This window comes from Schistocerca serialis, chromosome 3 (assembly GCF_023864345.2).
Source record: "Schistocerca serialis cubense isolate TAMUIC-IGC-003099 chromosome 3, iqSchSeri2.2, whole genome shotgun sequence".
Classification (NCBI taxonomy): Eukaryota; Metazoa; Arthropoda; class Insecta; order Orthoptera; family Acrididae; genus Schistocerca; species Schistocerca serialis.
The window spans coordinates 843,480,873-843,493,594 of NC_064640.1; positions in this window are offsets into that span (position 1 = coordinate 843,480,873).

Genomic DNA, 12,722 nt, shown 5'->3' on the forward strand with positions numbered 1-12,722 from the left:
GCTTTACAACGTTAAGCCCAGATATTTAAACGACTTGACTGTGTCAAGCACAACACTAGTAATACCGAACCCGAATATTACAGGTCTGATTTTCCTACTCATCCGTATTAACTTTCATTTTTCCACACTTGGGGTTAGCTGTCATTCATCACACCAACTGGAAATTCTGTTTAATTCGTCTTGTATCTTCCTACAGTCATTCAACTTTGACATCTTACCGTACACCACGGCATCATCAGCAAACAACCGGAGGTTTCTGCCCACCCTGTCCGCCAGATCATTTATGTAGATTGAGAACAACAGCGGTCTTATCACACTTCTCTGGAGCACTCCTGACAATACCCCTGTGTCTGATGAACACTCGCCGTCGCGGACAACAAACGATGTTCTGTTATTTAAGAAGTCTTCAAGCCTCTCACATACCTGTGGACTCATTCCATATGCCCGGTCCTTCGTTAACAGCCTGCAATGGGGCACCGTGTCAAACGCTTTCCGGAAATCTAGAAATATGGAATCAGTCTGTTGCCCTTCATCCATAGTTCTCAGTCTATCACATAAAAACAGGGCAAGCTGAGTTTCGCATGAGCGATGCTTTCTAAAATCATGCTGATTTGTGGACATAAGCTTCTCAGTCTCAAGAAAGTTTATTATACTCGAACTGAGAATATGTTCACGTATTCTGAAGCAAACAGAACTCAGCATGTCATTCTCAATGGAGAGAAGTCTTCGGAAGTAAGAGTGATTTTAGGTGTGCCGCAGGGGAGTGTCGTAGGACCGTTGCTATTGACAATATACACTCATGGAAATTGAAATAAGAACACCGTGAATTCATTGTCCCACGAAGGGGAAACTTTATTGACACATTCCTGTGGTCAGATACATCACATGATCACACTGACAGAACCACAGGCACATAGACACAGGCAACAGAGCATGCGCAATGTCGGCACTAGTACAGTGTATATCCACCTTTCGCAGCAATGCAGGCTGCTATTCTCCCATGGAGACGATCGTAGAGATGCTGGATGTAGTCCTGTGGAACGGCTTGCCATGCCATTTCCACCTGGCGCCTCAGTTGGACCAGCGTTCGTGCTGGACGTGCAGACCGCGTGAGACGACGCTTCACCCAGTCCCAAACATGCTCAATGGGGGACAGATCCGGAGATCTTGCTGGCCAGGGTAGTTGACTTACACCTTCTAGAGCACGTTGGGTGGCACGGGATACATGCGGACGTGCATTGTCCTGTTGGAACAGCAAGTTCCCTTGCCGGTCTAGGAATGGTAGAACGATGGGTTCGATGACGGTTTGGATGTACCGTGCACTATTCAGTGTCCCCTCGACGATCACCAGTGGTGTACGGCCAGTGTAGGAGATCGCTCCCCACACCATGATGCCGGGTGTTGGCCCTGTGTGCCTCGGTCGTATGCAGTCCTGATTGTGGCGCTCACCTGCACGGCGCCAAACACGCATACGACCATCATTGGCACCAAGGCAGAAGCGACTCTCATCGCTGAAGACGACACGTCTCCATTCGTCCCTCCATTCACGCCTGTCGCGACACCACTGGAGGCGGGCTGCACGATGTTGGGGCGTGAGCGGAAGACGGCCTAACGGTGTGCGGGACCGTAGCCCAGCTTCATGGAGACGGTTGCGAATGGTCCTCGCCGATACCCCAGGAGCAACAGTGTCCCTAATTTGCTGGGAAGTGGCGGTGCGGTCCCCTACGGCACTACGTAGGATCCTACGGTCTTGGCGTGCATCCGTGCGTCGCTGCGGTCCGGTCCCAGGTCGACGGGCACGTGCACCTTCCGTCGACCACTGGCGACAACATCGATGTACTGTGGAGACCTCACGCCCCACGTGTTGAGCAATTCGGCGGTACGTCGACCCGGCCTCCCGCATACCCACTATACGCCCTCGCTCAAAGTCCGTCAACTGCACATACGGTTCACGTCCACGCTGTCGCGGCATGCTACCAGTGTTAAAGACTGCGATGGAGCTCAGTATGCCACGGCAAACTGGCTGACACTGACGGCGGCGGTGCACAAATGCTGCACAGCTAGCGCCATTCGACGGCCAACACCGCGGTTCCTGGTGTGTCCGCTGTGCCGTGCGTGTGATCATTGCTTGTACAGCCCTCTCGCAGTGTCCGGAGCAAGTATGGTGGGTCTGACACACCGGTGTCAATGTGTTCTTTTTTCCATTTCCAAGAGTGTACATAAATGACCTTGTGGATAACATCGGAAGTTCACTGAGGCTTTTTGCGGATGATGCTGTGGTATATCGAGAGGTTGTAATAATGGAAAATTGTACTGAAATGCAGGTGTGTATGCAGCGAACTGACGCATGGTGCAGGGAATGGCAATTGAATCTCAATGTAGAAAAGTGCAATGTGCTGCGAATACATAGGAAGAAAGATCTCTTATCATTTAGCTACAATATAGCAGGTCAGCAACTGGAAGCAGTTAATTCCATAAATTATCTGGGAGTAGGCATTAGGAGTGATTTGAAATGGAATGACCATATAAAATTAATCGTCGGTAAATCAGATGCCAGACTGAGATTCATTGGAAGAATCGTAAGGAAATGCAATCCGAAAACAAAGGGAGTAGGTTAGAGTACGCTTGTTCGCCCGCTGCCTGCATACTGCTCAGCAGTGTGGGATCCGTATCAGATAGGGCTGATAGAAGAGATAGAGAAGATCCAACGGAGAGCAGAGCGCTTCGTTACAGGATCATTTAGCAATCGCGAAAGCGTTACGAAGATGATAGACAAAATCCAGTGGAAGACTCTGCAGGAGAGACGCTCAGTAGCTCGGTACCGGCTTTTGTTGAAGTTTCGAGAACGTACCTTCACCGAGGAGTCAGGCAGTATATTGCTCCCTCGTACGTATATCTCGCGAAGAGACGATGAGGATAAAATCAGAGACATTAGAGCCTAGGCATACTGACAATCTTTCTTTCCACGAACAATACTAGGCTGGAGTAGAAGGGAGAACCGATAGAGGTACTCAAAATACCCTCCGCGACACACCGTCAGGTGGCTTGCGGAGTATGGATGTAGATGTAGATGTAGAAACAGAAGTTTCAGATATTGGTCTGCAATTTAGCGGGTCCGTTGTTTTACCCTTCTTATGTAGTGGAGTCACCTGATGCTTTTTCCAGACGTTTGGGACTTTGTGCTGGGCGAGAGATTGACGATAAATGGAAGCAAGGTAAACGACCAAAGGTTTAGACTACCCTTTGTAAAATCGAACTGGGATTCCATCTGCACTTGGTGATTTATTTGCTTTCAAGTCTTTCAGTTGTTTCTCTCCGCCAGGTATGCTCATTACTTTGTCGTCCATATGGGAGTCTGTCCGTTGGTCAAAGGACGGAACATTTGTGTCATTCTCCTGTGCGAACGGTTTCTTGAATGTGAAATTTAAATCTTCGTCTTTCGTTTTACTATCTTCAACTGCCACACGAGACTGAAGGAAAGCCTTAGACCACTTGGCGATTTTACAAAGGACCAGAATTTTCTCGGTTTTTCTGCCAGATTTTTTGCTAAAGTTGTGTGCTTCGCGCATAAATCTTTTCATAGACACACGAATCTCTACTGTTCTTTGTTTGTCGTCATTTATGCATTCTTTTTTAAACCTAGCGTGCAACAGCCTCTGCTTCCTCAGGATCCTCCGAATTTCTTTATTGAACCATGGTGGGACTTTTGTATCCTTTATTCACTTTCTACGAGATAACACTCCAGACCAAGATTTACAATCTGTTTAAACTGTGCACATAATTCCTCTAGATCCATCTTAGCGGAACTAAGTGATGCCAGTTCACTGTCTAAGTTCTAGGAGACTGATGACCTCAAAGGTTCAGTGCCATAGTGCTCAGAGCCATTTTGACCCAGTTCACTGTCTAAGTGAGGTGTTAAAAACTGCTCATCTGCTCTACTTAGCAGAAACGCTCTCCTAGCCCTCTTGACTGATTTATTAACTTTCGTAATCATAATTGCTATAATGACATCATGATCGCTAATTCCCGTTTCAATACTGAAATTGCTGATTATCAATTGCGTGTGGGCTGCCGAGCTAGCTGCTCAAGACAATTTTCAGAAAACGTGCTCAAAAGTATTTCGCATGACTATCTGCCTGTAACCCCCGCAATGAATGCATAGACATCCCAGATAATACTCGCCAGAGATACCATAAGAGCTCACTGGAGAATACCGTTCTTTATCACGGTGTTGCAAATACTAAGAAATGCGTCATTAGAGATGAGACAGTCCTTAACCTCTGTGCCGGCCGGTGTGGCCGTGCGGTTCTAGGCGCTTCAGTCTGGAACCGCGTGACCGCTACGGTCGCAGGTTCGAATCCTGCCTCGGGCATGGATGTGTGTGATGTCCTTAGGTTAGTTAGGTTTAAGTAGTTCTAAGTTCTAGGGGACTGATGACCACAGATGTTAAGTCCCACAGTGCTCAGAGCCATTTGAACATTTTGAACAGTCCTTAACCCTTTTATTCAGTAAATGTCACCACAAAATCACTACCACTTATTGGAACTCGAGTTAAATAACTACATCACGTTATTCTTTCCATCAATCTTCATGCAAAATTAAACATTTTTATTTTGAGACAATATCTGGACTCCTAACGTTCTCTGAAAACGAGAAGGATTTTTGCTCTTTAAAAGGTTTTCAAACATCGTTTCTGATATTAATGGTTTGTCAAAAACCGTATGCTGAAATAACCAGTTCAAATCAACGCCATTAACAGCGACAAGTGGTCTATGCACATCTCAAAATTGACATCGTATCACCAGTAATTTCTCTGTACTCGTGGCTGGGCAATTACCTGTCCACACGTCTCAACTTTAAACAATATACCGAACTTGTTTGTTCTAATTATCGACTGAAAACAAGCACATACGAACATTGTAACTAAGCAAAGCTTTCGTGCCTAACCCAGACTCGATCATAGCAACGTTCGTCACTGGTGACTAGGTATAAAGAGTAGTGAAATATCGAAGTTTTCTCGAGTACCACTTAGCAAATTTGAGTTTGGAAACTTCTGCGCTCTTCCTGGAGTACTGTCAAGACCGTTAATTTCCTGTTGACAAACCACGGGAAACGTTTAATATAATTTCAAGTAACAAAGTTTGCACATGTTTAAAACTAAGTGTAATGATGTAAAGTTTTGTGACAGGGATTCGATTCCTGCAAGTAATCAAATTGTTAACAAAGTAAAATCAGGTGGTAGGTGTCGAATATTTTCACCAGCAACGAGATGTTTGAGTTTGAAATGTGGATACAATTCTCTTGCCTGACCGAGAATAGTTTTCTCTCCAGCAGTGAGATGTATGCATGTTGACAACACACGAAGAGACATTAAAAATGAAAATTATTTGTCGCTAGTAATTAAGTGTACATATGTTAGGGCTTCAAATGAAACCGAGCATATTTTTGTGCTGAACCACGATTCGAACCCACATACATGTCTTTCGTGGAGACCTAGAAGACTTTGCTGCAATTTTAGGAAAAACAGCGAAATGGTCGAACAATATCGACTCCTGTGGGTCATATACCTCGAAAGAGGAGATCCGAAAATGGCTATGAGCACTATGGGACTCAACTGCTGTGGTCATCAGTCCCCTAGAACTTAGAACTACTTAAACCTAACTAACCTAAGGACATCACACACACCCATGCCCGAGGCAGGATTCGAACCTGCGACCGTAGCAGCAGCGCGGCTCCGGACTGGAGCGCCTAGAACCGCACGGCCACCGCGGCCGGCGAGGAGATCCGAATTCGAATCCCAGACAAGCACTAAATTTATCAACGCCTCAGGTTCTAATAAAAAGAACCCAGTGACATGAAGTGCCTTTGGCTCATTAAATAAAATAAAGTTTCTAGTGTAAGAAAGCTCACTGGAGACAGAGTTTTTGTTTGCCACGACCTCCGCCTCTGGTATGGCCCAACGTAAACCGGCTGAGCCCCAGTTTGTAGCGAAGGGATGTCACATTTACAATGCAGATTCTGAACTACAATGCAGCCTTACATTGTTCACCTGACATACCAGACGTTAGGGAGATTTGTTCGTGTGTGTTTCAAATATATGACTGAAGGGGGAATCGAACCCACGCCTCGAAACTAAGAAATCAGGATCAATCCAAGAGTCGACTACAGCCGGCATTTTCTACATTTATGATTGTGTCATAACGTATGATGCGCTTAGCTTACAAATTAGACAGGATGAAAAAAATCAGTTCTCTTAACTGGTTAATTGTCAGCAGGCTCCTGACGAGGAAATAACGCTAGTCTCATCTCAGCAGAACGTAAAGACGCTTTTAGCCATCATAGCATCGATTTAAAGCCATTTTGAAATTTTCAGTATTTCAAGAAATTTGTTAGAATAAGAAAAACCATTGAACAGTATGAAGTTACCAAATGCTTCCTTTATCACTACCATTTTCGCTATTAATTTTCTCATTCTGCTTCAAGCGTGCTTGAAGGAAGCATTTAATGATTTTCATCATTTTTAGAAGCAACTGACACAAAACTGACAAAAGTTCGCATCAAATGGTGGGGGCGTTCTGTGGGATGTAGATCGCAACAAGCAGTTACGTAGTTCTACCCATATCTAGGCAATACTTCTCAAGTTAATATCTGACAACTGCAATTATTCGCAGATTACATCAAAACTGTCTGATGAAGATGTTACTTCGCAACATAAATTACGTTGCAACACTTCATATACTTACCCTTAGCAACGACGCTTGTAAAGTGTTAAAACACCGCTTTCAAATGTCTTCAGTCACGATCATTCTATACAGATGTCTTGGTCGACGTCACCTATTTCAAGCAGTACAAGGAAGATAATATTGAAGAAAATCAACTGCTTTCCGTTGCAATAAACTCACATTACGTGGTCCAAGTTCACATTTTCGCGGAATTACTCTAACCGTAGTGTCCACTTTAGCAACGTAGAAAAATATTTCAACGTCGCAAACCTCACATCCGGGCCGGCCGGAGTGGCCGTACAGTTCTAGGCGCTAAAGTCTGGAGCCGAGCGACCGCTACGGTCGCAGGTTCGAATGCTGCCTCGGGCATGGATGTGTGTGATGTCCTTAGGTTAGTTTGGTTTAAGTAGTTCTGAGTTCTAGGGGACTGATGACCATAGATGTTAAGTCCCATAGTGCTCAGAGCCATTTGAACCAAGTTCTAAGTCTTGGGGACTGATGACATCTGATATTAAGTCTCATAGTGCTTAGAGCCATTTGAAATGCGGCAAAATATGGCCAGTACTCGCTTTACAAATCGCTGTATAGTGACGTTAAGATTTCTTTTAATGTAGTCGTAGTAAAAGCAATTTAGTGTAGTCTTAAATCATCTTAAGCAGCATCGTTTACAAATTTACCGAATAAGAATAGCGTATAGTCCAGGTAGGATTAGGTTTAAAACAGTCTGTACTGTCTGGACCATGCCCGCATCTCGTGGTCGTGCGGTAGCGTTCTCGCTTCCCACGCCCGGGTTCCCGGGTTCGATTCCCGGCGGGATCAGGGATTTTCTCTGCCTCGTGATGGCTGGGTGTTGTGTGCTGTCCTTACGTTAGTTAGGTTTAAGTAGTTCTAAGTTCTAGGGGACTGATGACCATAGATGTTAAGTCCCATAGTGCTCAGAGCCATTTGAACCATTTGTCTGGACCAGATCATCTTTTGGTCTGCATTTCAGTTTGCTTCAGAGGTATTTCACGTTGTGTTCCTGTAGCTGTGGAAAGCATTGATTGAAACCTAGTTTAACACCTAAGCGTATAGTACTGCTAAAAACACAAAACGAATAACAACCGAAGGCTGAGTTCATCCTCAAACTGAGGCGTATTTATATTAGTGAAACCAGTGGAGACGGTTCGTCCCCGCCTACCCCCAGTGAGCACTGGAAGCGATATACACAAATGTATGCAATACTACGAGTACTTTGAACGTTACAATTGACGTTATCCTCCTAAACTAAGAATTCTTCGTTTGAAACGAATTAAAATTTGTAGAAGCGGCAGAATTCGGCCCCGGTAACAAGACATTACGAAACCACTACCTTAACTATTCCACTATCCTCACACTTATATAAAGCGCTGTTGGTTGGGTTGTTTGGGGGAAGAGACCAAACTGCGAGGTCATCGGTCTCATCGGATTAGGAAAGGACGAGGAAGGAAATCGGCCGTGCCCTTTCAAAGGAACCATCCCGGAATTTGCCTGGAGCGATTTAGGGAAATCACGGAAAACCTAAATCAGAATGGCCAGACGCGGGATTGAACCGTCGTATTCCGAATCAAAGCGCTGTTACAGATTTCTGTGGTGTAATATATGAGATAACAGAGTTGACCAAAATGCCAAAGTCTGAGCAACATGACCTGCATCACTGTGTGAATGTAAATTTTACCTTTAGTCTCTGAAAACGATATCATTGTTATTACCACAAATGATCTTTAGGGAAAATATACGTTTATGTGATATTCTAAACAATGCACACAACGAACTTATTTATTAAATATTTTTTCAAAGTGTGTATTCCGGAATGAATTCGACTTCTGAGGCGAGGGAAGCGCTCTATCTCAGCCCCTGTATCACACTTTGCTTCATCCTGCCTCCTCAGTAGGTCCTTACTTGAGAAACGTCACAGCTCAGTGAATTTGATGAAGTTCGCATTCTTGCGCTTTATGAGGATGGATACTATATCAACCCCATTTCCTGTGCCCTAGGAGACCAAAAAATCTATGACACATATGTAGGTGAAGATGACGGCGGAGGAAGGGTACGTCAACCTCCGTCAAGATAACATTATACTCCACTGCAATGATGAAGATCCTTTCAAGACTAGCACAGAAATTAGGAACATCCTCCAGATAAGTGTGAGCAGGTCGACCAATCGTCGTCGTCTCAACAGGAAAGGAAGATATGGACGAAAATCGGTGGTTAAGGAAATGTTGGAAGAGTAATATAAGGCTGCTAGATTAAACATTATACTGGCTAACGGAAAGAAACCGCTTTCGTACTGTGAGCAAGTTATATTTACGGTCGAGAATGTAGTCTCTACTGCACCAAATACATCCGCCAATGTGCATCGACCAAGTGGAACGAAATTAGACAGTAAGTATGTCCATCAGAGGCAAAGGTGTGGCTGAACTGCTGTCACAATTTGAGGATGGATATCAGCAAGTCATTGCGGCACTCTGTGGCAGCTGGAGCAACCGTTTCCTAGTCATTACTGCTGCGAAATACTGGAAAAGTGATGCTTCCTTCAGTTCGTCTGAGATTATCTGGAGGCAGAATAATCTTCCAGTATGACTGTTCTCCTGCCCACACATTGAAATGTGTAAAACACTTGTTTCAAATGAACGGTGATGCTGAGCTGTTCGGCTGGCCTCCCATAGGAGCTGACCTCAGTCACAAAGAGCAGTATGGGTAGCGATGGAGACAATTATTAGTTGTAGTAGACAGCACCGACCAACAAGTCAGCACTGTGAAAAGGAATTCATGATACATGGAAAGAGCTGACACAGAGTAACAGATTCATCTGGAAACTTGTTGCCTCTATTCCCTGGGGTCTAAATGCAGTTGTAGAGGACAACGGAAACTGGACACGTTACTGAAGTGTTGTTCTGTTTGGGGTAAAATTTGTTTCTGGGAAACGAACACTGTTTCTCCTCCAAAAAGAGAAAAATTCGTTTATCTTATCTCTTATTTTAATAAAAGAAAGAGGAGCAGATTAAACATAAAAACATTAAACATAAAAACAGTAGCTCCCACCACTGAAACATATATTCCACAAAGTCAGACTTCCTGTTTGTCGACGAAGTGTGACACCTCTGAGTCGGATGTAAGTTTTGCGACGCTGAAATAATTTTCTACATTGCTAAAGTAGATACTACCTGTGGTGTCACCGCCAGACACCACACTTGCTAGGTGGTAGCTTAAATCGGCCGCGGTCCATTTAGTACATGTCGGACCCGCGTGTCGCCACTGTGTGATCGCAGACCTAGCGCCACCACAAGGCAGGTCTCGAGAGACGATATAGCACTCGCCCCAGTTGTACGAGGAGATTGCTAGCGACCATACGGACGAAGCCTTCCTCTCATTTGCCGAGAGCCAGTTAGAATAGCCTTCTGCTAAGTCCATGGCTACGACCTAGCAAGGCGCCATTAGCCTTACCTACTTTGAGAGTTATAGTATAAATGTCTCAAGAAGAATGCTGTAGTCATCAAATAATAAAGTTAAGTATAAAGCAGCTACGTACTTTTCTTGCTACCATTCAATAGTTATCCTGTTCCAGAATTGACGCCCGTCGGCGTGAGTGTGTACGCGTGCCTTTCTATCGGCTACCCGTCACTGTGGACTGGCTGCCTTGTCAGTCCACTTCACTACCCTTAGAGTAAGTCTGCGAAAATGTGAACTTGGATCAGATAAAGTAAGTAAAGTGAGACTAGCGTAATTTCCGTGTCAGAGCCTGCTAATAATGAGCCAGTTAAGAGAGAACTGAATTTTTGCTCCGTGTCTAATTTGTAAGCTAAGAGCATCACATGAATGTAGCAAATGTGGGCTGCAGTCGACTCGTGAACTGATCCTGATTTCTTAGTTTCGAGGTGTGGGTTCGAATCCCCCTTCAGTCATATATTTGAAACACACACAAACAAATCTCCTTAACATCTGGAAATGTCAAGTGAAGAATGTCAGGTTGCACCGTAGTTCAGAATCCACATTTTAAATATGACATCCCTTCGCTACAAACTGGGCACAGCCGTTTTACGTTAGGCCATACCAGAGAGGCGGAAGTCGGGGTAAACAGAAACTCTGTCGCCAATGAGCTTTCTTACACTTTAAACCTTATTTTATTTAGTGAGTTAAAGGTCACTTCATGTCACTGGGCTCTTATTTTATTTGAATTTGAGGCGTTGATATATTTGATGCTGGTCTGGGCCTCGAATTCGGGTCTCCTCTTTCGAGGTATGTGATTTACACGGAACGACATGGTTCGATCATTAATTTCCCAGATTGCAAACTCCTCTAGGTCTCCACTTAAGACACATGAGGGTTTGGATCGTGATTCAGCACAAAAATAGGCACGGTTCCATTTCAAACCCTAACATATGCACACTGAACAATTGGTGATAAATAATTTTCACTTTTAATGTCTCTTCGTGTGCGGTTCTGGGCGCTACGGTCTGGAACCGAGCGACCGCTACGGTCGCAGGTTAGAATCCTGCTTCGGGCATGGATGTGTGTGATGTCCTTAGGTTAGTTAGGTTTAATTAGTTCTAAGTTCTAGGCGACTGATGACCTCAGAAGTTAAGTCGCATAGTGCTCAGAGCCATTTGAACCATTTTTTGTCTCTTCGTGTGATGTCAACAACAACGATAGGTGCTGTTATCTCTGGTTAACCGCGCACACATCTCACTACATGATGGACATGAGATAAACAAATTGCACACATGATACAGTCAGTTAATCCTACAGCGCAACTGCTAATAGCTGTACAGAACAGTGAACTCTATTTGCTTTTCTTTCTGCTGTTCTCTGCCAGATAGAGACTGATAAACATCATAATCTGTAGCAATCAGTCACCTGGCACTGACTTCTGAGGAATCTGTGTCACACACAATGACTCAAGTTCCATGTATAATGTCACCAAACAGATAATCTACGTGTCGCCAATTACCGATATCATTATCCAAAATACCATATTTATATCAAGAGAAATAAGCGACATGACGAACAGAACAGTAGGACACAAACGTAGTGAAAAGGAGAAACACGAAGAACTGAAGACTAGATACCATTAAACTTGTCTTAGCCGATGGAGAACAATCTTAGGTGACCTATAAAGATCCTACCTGACTGTACCACCCTCATGCTGCGTGCAAATTCGACGAAAACTTGTCTGTTTCAAAAAAATGGTCCAAATGGCTGTGAGCACTATGGGACTTAACATCTGAGGTCATCAGTCCCCTAGAACTTAGAACTACTGAAACTTAACTAACCTAAGGACATCACACACATCCATGCCCGAGGCAGGATTCGGACCTGCGATCGTAGCAGTTGCGCGGTTCCGGACTGAAGCGCCTAGAGCCGCTCGGCCACCAGCGGCCGGCGTCTGTTTCAAAACATAAACCCACTAACTTTGCTGTACATTGAGAGCATCCTTCCACATCATCAACTCCGTGAGAGACTTGTAACCTGACAGGATCAGCAGTGGACTGAGGGTCCAAAGACTGACTTGCAAAGCTACCATGACAGATCTCAAACAAATGTTGACCCAATCTTCACTTACTAAACTTCACAAAAACTGTAGCTTCCATCCCCATACACAAAAGAAGAAGAAAGTGTGTTGTGAAATCCGAATCAATGTATAACTCTTGATAAAAAAAAGGTGTATAATTTCATGAATACTGAACAATTACACCCACAAACTAACAGCTTCTGATATATTAATCATTTTTGTAAACATCTAGTACTCATTTTTGGGATAGTCTTAAGAAAATATTTGTGTATTTATTTATGCAAAATTAGTCTTTGTCATTTTCTTTGATAATGATGCTATGAGTTTTAATGTATTACGTTTTTATACACTGTGAACAAGAACATTAGTTAAAATTGGTGTTCAATCCGAACTCTTACTACAAAAATTAGTTGTCACAGTAAATGTAAATGCAGTTGTCAAAGAACGCTTTAGACTTTAGAGCATAAGAT